The sequence below is a fragment of the Oryctolagus cuniculus genome, chromosome 3 (genome assembly GCF_964237555.1).
Source record: "Oryctolagus cuniculus chromosome 3, mOryCun1.1, whole genome shotgun sequence".
Taxonomy (NCBI): domain Eukaryota; kingdom Metazoa; phylum Chordata; class Mammalia; order Lagomorpha; family Leporidae; genus Oryctolagus; species Oryctolagus cuniculus.
The window spans coordinates 140,096,810-140,108,956 of record NC_091434.1 but is presented as its reverse complement, the minus strand read 5'-3'; the positions used below and the strand labels follow the sequence as shown (position 1 = coordinate 140,108,956).

Sequence of the window (12,147 nt, the reverse complement as noted above, 5' to 3'; positions counted from 1 at the left end):
ATGACTGGATAATCTGAGTAGAGGTTGTGCTCAAATACCAGACTTGAAAGATTTCTCTCCTCTGACAGTAGATTTAGGCATTTCTCCAATCTTCCTCAATGTTTACTTTCCACCAATACTTCTTCTGTCCCCGCCGAATGCGCATGTAATTCCTCAGTTAGCCAGGGATTTGTGGCTCCAGCACTTATCCAGCTGTTCTGTGTTCTCTTTCCTAAGGCACCCCCATTAAATTTCTGACTAGTCCACGTTTGTCCCAGCTGAGACCTCAGGCTAGCGGAACTGTGGGATTTTCATACTCACTGTCTACTGAGCGCGCCACTTCCAGGGATAATGCTTTTGGCATAGATTTTTGTCCATCACTCCATATCAAGCCTTCTCTCCCTAGCAGGATCTGCTGGTTTTCACTGAAGTCTTAGAGGAAATGAGCCACATCAAGCAAAAGATCACAGACTCCATTTTTCTTATGCAAACTCTAGCAGTCCTTCGTGAATAAGCATCTCTCCATGTGCTTTTTGTCTGCGGTCAGTCCTCAGAGCCCCGCATGGCTGTTTTGACAATTTTATTCCTTTTTAATCTTTGGAGAAGATACATCCACTTCTTTAAGCTGCCATGACTTTAAATTGATTAAAGTAAGGGTTATGTTTAATATGTAATAGTTAACCTGCACATTTCAATAATATCATAATATATGTTTATAAATAATTGTTATAGATTCCCAGGTCTTTTTTTCTTTAAAAATGCACATATGAGAGGCTGGCACTGTGGCGCAGTAAGTTAATCCTCCGCCTGCGGTTCCAGCATCCCCTGTGCACTGGTTCTAGTCCTGGCTGCTCCTCTTCTGATCCAGCTCTCTGCTATGGCCTGGGAAAACAGTAGAAGATGGCCCAAGTGCTTGGGCCCCTGCACCCACAAAGGAGACCCGGAAAAAGCTCCTGGCTCTTGGCTTCAGATTGGCTCAGCTCCGGCTGTTGCGGCCATTTGGAGAGTGAACCAGCAGATGGAAGACCTTTTTCTCTGTCTCTCCCGCTCTCTGTACTCTAACTCTCAAATAAACAAATAAATTTTTTTAAAAGAAATGCATGCATACATGAATTTGGAAAACACTGTAGGCTACTCCTGAGAATTCATAAGGGAACCAATTTTTCTTTCACTTTGAAATGAAACCATTTTTGATAATATACACATTAATAGGCTGAATCATATATTATGTCTGAATATTATAAAGTGAAGAAATTCATTATGAGTTCAGCTTCTCATTTTTCTTTTTCATTCAGCTTGTGGACGTTCCCATGAAAAGGAGAAACACATTCTTCAATGAAAGAATGAGTGAGATGAAATGTTTATTCAAAATGAAATAGGCTAAAGCTTTTCAATGAAACTCACATATGCACATGGCCTTTCCAGGAAACACCTGGAACGTTAAGTTCCTGATGACATTTTCTCGGAAAGGAGAGTGAACACTATAGGTCCTACTAAAGTTCTTGATTTTTCACCCAGTTGTCCCCTGCAGGAGTATTTTTCTTGCCCATCACACTGACATTTGACTTTTTCATCTTATATGTGTAGTCAACAGAATAGGATGTAATATACTATAGGCGATATTTGAACAGAAATTCCAGGTACTGCTTTGTAATTTACCCAAGCCTCTTCTGCTTCTGACCTCTCATACAACACAACATGTCCCAAGTAGAGACTGCTCTTTGGAGCTGGACCTCAGCCTAGGAAGACCTGGTCTGCGGTCAGGTCCACAGCTTGATGATAGCCAACCACCCACCATCATGCGGTCATGGCTAGAGGTAAATGACTGTGGTAATAAGACATTGAGAGTGTGGGTTGCTTTTGCAGAAAAGTGGCTAATACAAGCATAAAAATATGCTTCTACAACACAAGTACTGAATTGCCAAGATTAATACTTTTTGCATTTATATGGGAGTAGCAGAAAACATCTGGAGAGGTTTTCTTCACATTTACAAAGGTGTTTGGGATGATAAGTTTTTTGATAACATTTCAGAGATTTTATTCAGCTTCTTGTTTTTAAAACATTTTATTGAAATGAATACACTTACCAAGAACTGCACTTAAGTACAGATCAATGAGGGGATTTTGGTCAGCTGATCACACTTATAACCAACCTCCATATTAAGAATGAAGTATCACTAGCACCCCAGTGAGCTCACTATTTCCTTGCTCTCCGTTTATTTTTGCAAATGTGTGAAATAAGAGTATATTTTTATTTACATGGTATGAATCAATGAAGCATTATTTATAACTGTATAACAAATGACACCCACACCATTTTTATACACTCTCTTTATCTTAAATGTTACAAATAAGAAAAAATCTGATAATCATCTTTTGTGGTCTGGCTTACAGCACTTAGTATAGTAATCTCTGAAATATAGATTGTGTAGATAGGGAATGTTCTCAAAAAGGTTAAACACGATATTTGAGAGACCCTAAGGCATTACCAAGCAGGAAAGAAAGATTTGTCTTTTTTTTTTTTTTTTTTTTTGACATGCAGAGTGGACAGTGAGAGAGAAAGACAGAGAAAAAGGTCTTCCTTTGCCGTTGGTTCACCCTCCAATGGCCGCCACGGCTGGCACTCTGCGGCCGGCGCACCGCGCTGATCTGATGGCAGGAACCAGGTGCTTCTCCTGGTCTCCCATGGGGTGCAGGGCCCAAGCACTTGGGCCATCCTCCACTGCCTTCCCGGGCCACAGCAGAGAGCTGGCCTGGAAGAGGGGCAACCAGGAAAGAATCCGGTGCCCCGACCGGGACCTGGTGTGCCGGCGCTGCTAGGTCCTATTGAGCCACCGCACTGGCCGAGAAAGATTTGTCTTTAGCAGAGAATCTACATAATGATTTCAGATATGAGCCCCAAATTGAGAGCACCAAGGTAGTTGTTCTAAATCAAGGTGTTGATTTTAAACCAAGCTACACCTTGTGTGGGAAACACCACGAAGCACATTCAGAATGAGCAGCATTTTTACTTTAAAAACCAGTAAATCTATTGCTTCGTTAAAAGACTAGAGCAAACACATTCAACTTTAAACCACTCTAACACCACTCCATGAGTCTCTTAAAATCATCATGCTTCAGGTTATGGTCATAGTTCTTTAGTATTTCACGCAGAAGTCATTACCTTTCTTCAGAAACAACTGTTTTGAAATCACCCAGGGCTGAAAAATACTAACAATGAGCTGATTCTTTTAACATAGGATTTGGAGATGTTCCGTCTTATAAAACTTTGAAAAGAAATGACTTACACGAAATGCAAGTCAAAAGGTGGGAGAAAAGAAAAGCAGGTGAGTGACTGATGGTCCGATCTCCTATTTATCTCCTGGCTTGGCATTCTACATCTTATTGCCAAGTGGTAGAGACCAGGGTGCGGAGAATTCAGAACCCTGTGATCAATTCAACCTTCATTTGCAGGGAGTGTTGAAACACTGATTGCCTCCACTAACCCAGTGATTGATTAACTAAGAAGCGGTTCCTGATTTCTGAGAAGCTCTGAAAGAGAAAGAGGGGGAAGGGAAGCAGAAGGGAACCTCTTAAGAGTGAAAAGAGCTTCATTATTAGAATCTTTATATTCCGGAACAGGAGCCGATATTGATCTTGGTAATAGCCCTAAAAATCAAGTAAGAAACAGATTTTTGGAAACCTTTCTTTCTTTCTCCATTATCCAAGGTCATACACATGACTCATCTGAACTTTTAAGCACCTATTGCCTGAAATACTTTATTTATGGATTTTCAAAAAAGTTCCTTAATTTTAAAATAAAATATCTGTTTCACTACAGTCTGATACCTTTTCTTTAGATCTCATCTAATTTTTTTCAAGTACCTGGTTGTATTTCTCTTTAAATTTTTTTTTCAAAGTCACCTTGGAGTATTCTTTGTAGAATAGGGTTGAATTTACTGCAGAAAGCAGCCTTAGAATTAATCTGATGTCTTCTTCCTCAACATAATTTTTTTTTTTAGAGAGAGATAAAGAGAGTCTTGCATCCACTGGTTTACTCCCCAGATGGCTGCAACAGCTGGAGCTGCACTGATCCTAAACCAGGAGCCAGGAGCTTCTTCTGGTCTCCCACATGGTTGCAGGGGCCTAAGGATTTGAGCCATCTTCTACTGCTTTCCCAGGCCATAGCAGAGAGCTGGATCAGAAATGGAGCAGCCGAGACTCGAACCAGTGCCTATATGGGATGCTGGCACCTCAAGCAGCAGCTTTACCGGCTTTGCCACGGTGCCGGCCCCTCAATATAATTCTAAAGATGATGAAAAGCAGAGTCCCAAGAGCCTTGAGCTCTCTTCTGCACCCCACATCTCTCATCCTCCAAGGCTTTCACACCATCCCATTTGTGTTCCAGACATTTACCTCTTCATCTCACCCAAGACCCTCGTCAGTAGCAGGGTTCCATGCCAGACTATTCTTCCATTGCTTTGTCATTTGTAGTTTCAGCTACATTCATGGAGACACAGTTTGTGAGACAAGTAGGTCTCAGGTCTCACTACTGCCCCTTGGTGGCAGTAGGAGAAAATCATTTTAACTGCGAAGTTTGATTTCAGTGTTGTTTCTAATTCTATGCTGCTGATGACACTGACTTCTAGTTACTTAGCACATATGAATCAAAACAATTTTATATCAATAGCAACTCCTTAGTATTATTCAAGCTAGTTTTATTATTTATTATTATTTTATTATTTATTATTTCCTCCACCCCAAAGCAACTCTCCTAGTCACATCAAATTTGAGGAATGCAACGAGTAGCCCATATGCTTAGCTGTCTACACTCCTAAACTCTACGTGGTATAACCTACAAGTTTTAGATTAAGGATAAGAAGATGGCCGGCGCCGCAGCTCAACAGGCTAATCCTCCGTCTAGCGGTGCTGGCACACCAGGTTCTAGTCCCGGCTGGGGTGCCGGATTCTGTCCCGGTTGCCCGTCTTCCAGGCCAGCTCTCTGCTGTGGCCTGGGAAGGCAGTGGAGGATGGCCCAAGTGCTTGGGCCCTGCACCCCATGGAAGACCAGGAGAAGCACCTGGCTCCTGCCTTCGGATCAGCACGGTGTGCTGGCCGCAGCACGCCGGCCGCGGCGGCACTTGGCGGGTGAACCAACGGAAAAAGGATAGACCTTTCTCTCTGTCTCTCGCTCTCTCTCACTGTCTGACTTTGCCTGTCCAAAAAAAAAAAAAAAAAAAAAAAAAGTCAGCAGGTTGAGCTCATCCAAAATTTCTAGAGTCTTCAGAGATCCTGCTCCATCCTGAAAATCTGCCATTGTGCAGAACAGGGTGCAAGTGACAAACAGGTTCCTTGGCCTCGACTGGCCCCAACCTCAGTGACAAACAGCTCAGATCCCAAAGTGGAATCCACTTTATGTCAGCGATGCACCAGCACTGATCTATTCCTAGCTACTCTTGAGAAGAGTGGAGCCCAGGAGCGGCCCCTTGCTAGAGAGAGCGTGAAGCCAGAGGCAATGCCAAACTTGAAATAGGAGTAAGGCTCTCCTTGGGCACGACTCAAATAGAAAAGCTCTTTGAATCACAACATTTGGATCTGAGTCACTTGCCAGTCTTCTTTGTCCTATGAAGGCAATTTAAGCACGAGGTCTAAACTAGGCTTTCTGGTTCTCAGCCTTCCCTGCTCAGCAGCCTCCTTTCTCAACCACCCCCAGGAGAACAATAAGATCTCTTCGAGACATTGATTTGAAAGAAAGACCACTTTATACAAACAGGTGTGGGGAGGTTTTATTTCTAACCACTAGAAATTACTGCCTGTTCTTGCTATAGCAGCTGTGTCTCTGCCCCCATGACACAGGGCTGCCCAATGGTCTGATAAATCTGATCACCCTCACCATGCCTTCTACTCCTCCCAGGTGAAAACTCCTCCCATTTGCCAGCAACTTCACCGGATTTAAGATGCAGGAAACCTAACAGAAGTTTAGACCCCTTCCCCCATCCATGCACTGATAACATCATTGTGAATTATATTTTTAGAGAGTTGCAAGTGTTATATTGGGCTGGCCCATATTTAGGCCATCTTCCTCACCTCCTCCCTAAACCCCTCTAGTATTTTAAAGACCTCATGAGTGACTGTGATCGCACTTGCCAGAAATTCTTCCACACCTGAACTTAACATGTCCCATGCTACTGTTTGATTCTGCCCACTGTTGATTTTCAAAGCGCTGCCTGCTGGGCCTTGATGCGGAATGTCTGCATCTCATGTCCATAGGGAACGCTGCGTGCAAGATTCTCACGCTCACTTTCAAATCCTTTCCTAGTTTCAGCCACAGTCACTTCATTGTCTTGTGTGTCCCACAGTCTTATTTGCAGCGTCTCCCTCTCCCTGCAGTCTTAAATTATCAGGGTATCAGATGAGGAGCATACGTAGCCATCATCACCTCGGCTACTACTGCTCTTCCATAAAATAGCTATATCTAGAGCCAATTAAGTAGAGACGCTGAGGTGTAATTCTACCTTTCTGCCAGGAGAATTCAGCGATTACCAAGACCTGTTCCTGCTGTGGAGCACCCTGGTTGTATTGCATTGAGGAGGGTTACACGTTTCTATCAGAATCGGGGGAAGCAAAACTGTAACCAATAGAAATAAAGAAACACAGTTTGAAAGGCAAGCACTGTAAAGAGAGCAATGGAAAGACTGGAGAAAGGGAAGGATTGAGCCCAGGAAGCAGCACAGGCGCAGGTGTGCACCAGCAATGCCAGGGAACAGGGCAGGAATCCTTTCTGGATCATTCAGGGGGAAATTACCCTGAAAACAAGCCTCCGGTTCACTGAAGCTCTCTCAGCTCACAGTAGCCACCAATGGATCTGCGCGGATGTAACATTGGCCTAACCACCCGCTCTCTGCAAGCAAACTGTACAATACAGTGTACATACATACACAGGCCCCATCTAGGGCAGCGTTTGTGTGTGTGGGGGGGACGACGATCCGACTTAAGGGAACCTTTGGGGCGTCCATGTGCTGGAGTTCTTTCGACGGTCTGACGGGGCAGGCAAGAGGGAACAGGCTCCTGGAGCAGGCGCGTGACCACCCCGGAGGTCTGTCTCCACCTGTCGACCCCGAGGCAACCGAGGAGGCAGCCAGGGGCCCTGTGTATGTCCCCAAGGAGGAGTCTCCAGGGGCAGGCGTCCCCTTGCGTCCGCATCTGCCGCCCCCCCCCCCCCAGCACCTCTGCAAAGACGCGGAGGTACAAGCACGTTGCTGTGCGGTGACAACCAGCTCCCAGCATCGGTATCTCCTACCGCCCCCTCCCGGGATCCCGGTGTGGTCTCTGGGCTCCCCGTGGGTGCTCCCACAGCCCCACCCCAACCGCAACCCCCCCCCCCGCAACTCCACGCTCGCGCCCGCCACTCGAGGGGCATCCCTTGGTCGCCGAGGTCCTTGGCGCCCCCTGGGCGCGGGCAGCGCGGGCAGGAGGCGGGAAGCGGCGCGGGGCGCGCGCGATCTGCGGGCTTCAGCTGCTGCAGCTGCAAGCGGTGGCGGCAAGAGGGGGTGGGGGTAGGGGGCGAGGAGGGCTGGGGCCCGGGCCGGGAGGGAGGCTGCGAGGCTGTGCCAGGCGAGCCGGAGGGGCGCTCGGCGCTCCCCCGCCCTCCTTCCGGGAGCTGGGATGCGGGCTCTCGAAGTGGGGCCGCGGGGCTGAGGCGGAGGCAGGGAGTTGCAGCGCGCGGTGCGGCTAGTGCCTCCCGTGCGCGCACGGGCGGGGGAGGCGGCGGCGGCGGAGGAGGAGGAGGAGAGGAGGAGGAGGAGGAGAAGGGGGAGGAGGAAGGGGAGGCGGGGGAGGCGGGGGAGGCGGGGGAGAATGCCCGGAGCTGCCGCCGCCGCCGCCGCCGCCGCCGCCGCGATGCTCCCGGCTCAGGAGGCAGCCAAGCTGTACCACACCAACTATGTGCGGAACTCGCGGGCCATCGGCGTGCTGTGGGCCATCTTCACCATCTGCTTTGCCATCGTCAACGTGGTGTGCTTCATCCAGCCCTACTGGATCGGCGACGGCGTGGACACGCCGCAAGCCGGCTATTTCGGGCTCTTCCACTACTGCATCGGCAACGGCTTCTCCCGGGAGCTGACCTGCAGGGGCAGCTTCACGGACTTCTCCACGCTGCCCTCGGGCGCCTTCAAAGCTGCCTCCTTCTTCATCGGCCTCTCCATGATGCTCATCATCGCCTGCATCGTGTGCTTCACCCTCTTCTTCTTCTGCAACACGGCCACCGTGTACAAGATCTGTGCCTGGATGCAGCTCACCTCCGGTGAGTTGAGCGCGCGCCCCGGCGCCGCGCACAGGGGACCGCGGCGCATCCGGGCCGGGGCGGGGGCCGGGCTGTGAGCGCCGGCGTCGGGGCGCGGGAGCCCTGCGAGGCCGGAGCCCTGCGCTCCCCGGCCGGGCCGCGGGCGCCTCGCACCGGGGTTGAAGAGCGGGGGACGCCCCCCGACTCCGGGAGGTCGGGGGTGGGGTGGGGGGGACGCGCGGTCCTGGAGCCGAAGCCGCTCCGGACTAAGCCGGGGGCGGGGGCCGGCCGCGCTGGGACACGGAGGACTGCTGACCCCGCGAGGTGAAAGCGGCTTTGGAGAGGCTGTGGTGGCACGGGCGGCCCGCCTGCTGCGCCGCTGGCGGCCACTGTTTCCTGCCTTTGCCTCGTGGGGCGGGGAACCGGAGTGAAATGGTTTTTGTCCCGGCCCAGCTGTCAGTATTCGGTCGTCCACCTTGGAGACGAATTCCTCTGGAGTCTGTTCTGGATTTCGACCTTTGCAGAACAGTGTGGCTGAGAATGTTCCTTGAGACTCCCCAATGTCAAGCCTTCGGGTTGCCTCCTGGACAGAGCGAAGGTCCTGGCATTCCGGCTGTCCACGAGAGGGCTTGAGTGGGGGAAGCGGTCCGACTTTCGTGCGGGGGCAGAGGCGCTGGGCAGCGAGCCAGGGAGGACAGCTGCTTTATCAGCGTTTCTGATCCCCCTTTGCCTGGGGATCCTCAGTTGCTGCGAGCCCGGGGAATCGGAAAGCACTTTTTTCCCCTACTCGGAGCATCAAAGTTACTTTAACTCAGAAAGGATGGGAAGTACATTTCCCGCTGGCTTTGGAGAGTCCTGAAACAAGACCAACTCCTTGCTGTGCCTCCCCTGCCTGCCAGCCATTCGGGAGGCCCTCCTTTCCCAAGCCAAGGCCCTTGGCCCCCAGACCCCTGCGTGTTCTCGCGTCGTTCAGGTCCCTTAGGTTTTGTGGCTTGTCGGGGGGGCTGGAGGAACAGCGAGAGGTCCCAGTCAGCCAAACTTTGTCCTCCTGCGTGTTTCCGCCGAGCGTTCTCATTCCGTAAAGATGCCAGTTTCAGAACTGTCGTTTGTCCTATTCCTGGGAAGGTTTTCTGGGGAGTAGGGAGGTCCCCGAGTTCACTCGTGTCGTGAGGGTGATTAAATGTTTAAACAGTAAGGCTGCGGTTTCATGTCATTACTGTGATAGAGGAAAGGCTTGGGAGACTGAACTTGCACCGGAGTGTTTGCGTTACCTGGAGTGTGTCTTGGTTCATTCTGATTTGCCGTGCAGTGGAAGTGTGTCTGTGAAATGCAGAAGTGGGCATTGGCAAAGACCATTTGTCACCTCCTCCCGGCTGCCCTCCCCCTGAAATGTCAACAGTCTGCCTTGCCTCCCCTCTTCCCACTTATAGCTCCTGGAAGAAGCCCCTCCCTCTGTGTATTTGTGTTCATAAGGGTAACTTTTATGAGCATTGCAAGGGCAGAATCACTTTTAGATTTGGAATCAATTGATTTGTTATGGTTGTTTTTGACACTTACCTCCAGTTTGACTTTGAAGAGAACAGGACATGCAGGATGCAGTTGTGTTAGCAAAGAAATTGACCCTGCACAGCTAATTTTAATTTTTCCAAGTTAAATGACCTATTTAGACTGGTGATTCAAATTAGATTGTTTGTCAGAGGGCTGAAAGTAATTTGCAGGTGGTTTTCCAACATCTTACTATTAAATACTTTATTTTTGTAAGGCTTCATATTCCAAACCCAAGCTTTTTTTTTTTTTTAAAGGAAAGAAAATGATCTTTTGCTCTGAAGTTAATACAAGCTGCAGTTATTACAGTGTTTTATTTCCTTTTTTCCTCTTCCTGGAATAGAACACAGAAAATCTCACTTGTTCTGGGCTAATGAGATATAATGCCATATTTTCAGGCATTTTAATAAATATGCTATCCAGTTTTTCAGGTCACATCCCATGTAATGACATCACATGTACAGAAGAAGGTATAAAGACATTTCATTTCATTCTGGAGAAGTCCAGACTCTAAAATGCCATACATTTTTTTTAAAAAAAAAACTTTATTTGCAATTTTTGGTGTTTTATTTCTTGATCAATGCTAGGACATGATTTTATTTATTAATGAAATATATTTTAGAAGGAAAAAAGGATTATCATAATGAGTCAAGTAAGAATCAAAGTCAATTATCTTAACAGATTTGTTTAAGAAATGGGATATAGAAGACATTTCTGAAGAGTGTCACGTTCAACAAGGTTTTCAGGTTTGTTTTTTAAGTCTCATGGCACTGACAAGGAATTTAGTATATGAGTGTTATGTCACTTTGAAAAGCTTTATTTCTAACCTTGAGATTGTTTCTCTTCAATATTAAGTTAGGCTTCTCATACTCATAGTTTAACTGTAGCTGGTCTAATATCAAGTATAGCTTGCTAGATACAAAAGATGACATTAGTGTATCATTTGTTTCCTAGAGACTGTTTAACCCTTACTGAGAGCCCGGTGATTAGCTTAGATTTTAGTTCTTCACGCATTTAGAAATAGTAGCATCTGGAGTGAGAGCCTGGCAGACTATAAGCCCTTATATAAAATGCTAGTAAGTTGATGAAAGAGGTGACTTTCTTGAGGCAGTACGTCAAGAACTGCACTTTTTATGATTCTGAACCACGAATTGGAAATTTATTCTATTGGACCTGAACAATGCTGTTGCCCACGTATCCAGAGGTGTGAAGCACACACAATGAATGGAACCATGAGGAACACCTCGCCCTCTCCGTCTCCCCTCCGAATTCTTAGCAGCCTCAGTCACATGAATGAAGGAAGTACCGAATGAGGCATTGATACATCCTACCACCTTTGGATGTGATCCTGTGCTTACAGGCAGTGCCTACTCCAAAGACTGAAGACACAAAACTGACACATAAAGTCAATAAGGACCCACTGCAACACAAAACTTTCCCAGATCTGTAGACAACCTCCCGAGGAGAAAAGAGAGACTTTCTCCCTTCTGTGTGATTTCTCTAACACAAGGACAGTAGCTCTGTAATTGATCAATCCAGGTCATGAAGTCAAGGCTTGCTTTTTTCCTATCATGGAAAAGGAATTTTGTCCCCCCGGGAGCTTGGTTCTGTTTCTGTGTCCATGTTCTCTTTACATGAGCATTTCAGTGAATTTCCAAGTCTGCTCAGAGCCAAATCCCATCAAGATGTTTTGAATCTAGACCTTTCATTTGAATTCTTTCCAGAAGCCCATGTGTTGTCCATCATAGGCCAAACTTTTCCTGTTTTTAGTAAGCCAAAAGTATTAAGGGGGAATTTAAGGCTTCCTAGATGGTCACCACTGTGATCTGAATGATAGTATCCTCTCCAAAATTCACATCAAAAATTAATCCCCAGTGCAGCAAGATTAAAAGGTGTGGCTTTCAGATGTCCTTGGTAGAGGCAGTTTGTTGTCTTTTACCCCTTCCATCTTTCCTTCCATGGGAAGATACAGCTCCTGCCCCCTCCAGAGACAAGGCAACAAGGCATCAACTTGCAAGCAAAGAGTAATCCTCATGGGATACTAGATGCCAGTGCCTTGATCTTAGACTTCCAGGCCTCCAGAACTGTGAGACAGTAAATTTATGTTGTTTATTAAAAATGACCCATCCTAGGTGTTTTGTTGTAGCAGCAAAATGGACTAGGACATCCATCATGGGTCACTTGATGAACGTTAGCAGATGAGGAGCCGATCATTTCCACCAGTGAAGAAGGGGCAGCTGATCTAAAGGTGAATTTTCTTATTCAGGAGGGATAAAACCAAAGTGGTTCTATATCCCAATTCCTCATCTTTTGTCATTCCAAGTGTACCAGCAAGAAGGACCACCAACAACATAAGACTTCAT

General features: G+C 47.4%; 1 long non-coding RNA gene across 2 annotated transcripts in view; it reads left to right on the top strand.

Annotated features, from left to right (window-relative positions):
• Nucleotides 1–7,667: 7,667 nt before the first annotated feature.
• Nucleotides 7,668–12,147, top strand: part of LHFPL3 (LHFPL tetraspan subfamily member 3) — a 568,228-nt gene continuing 563,748 nt past the window's right edge. The window contains exon 1 of one of the 2 annotated variants that reach the window (XR_007920724.2): nucleotides 7,668–8,260. This is a non-coding gene — a long non-coding RNA (LHFPL tetraspan subfamily member 3). The remainder of the gene's footprint in view (nucleotides 8,261–12,147) is intronic. The other variant, XR_007920725.2, reaches the window with a different exon arrangement.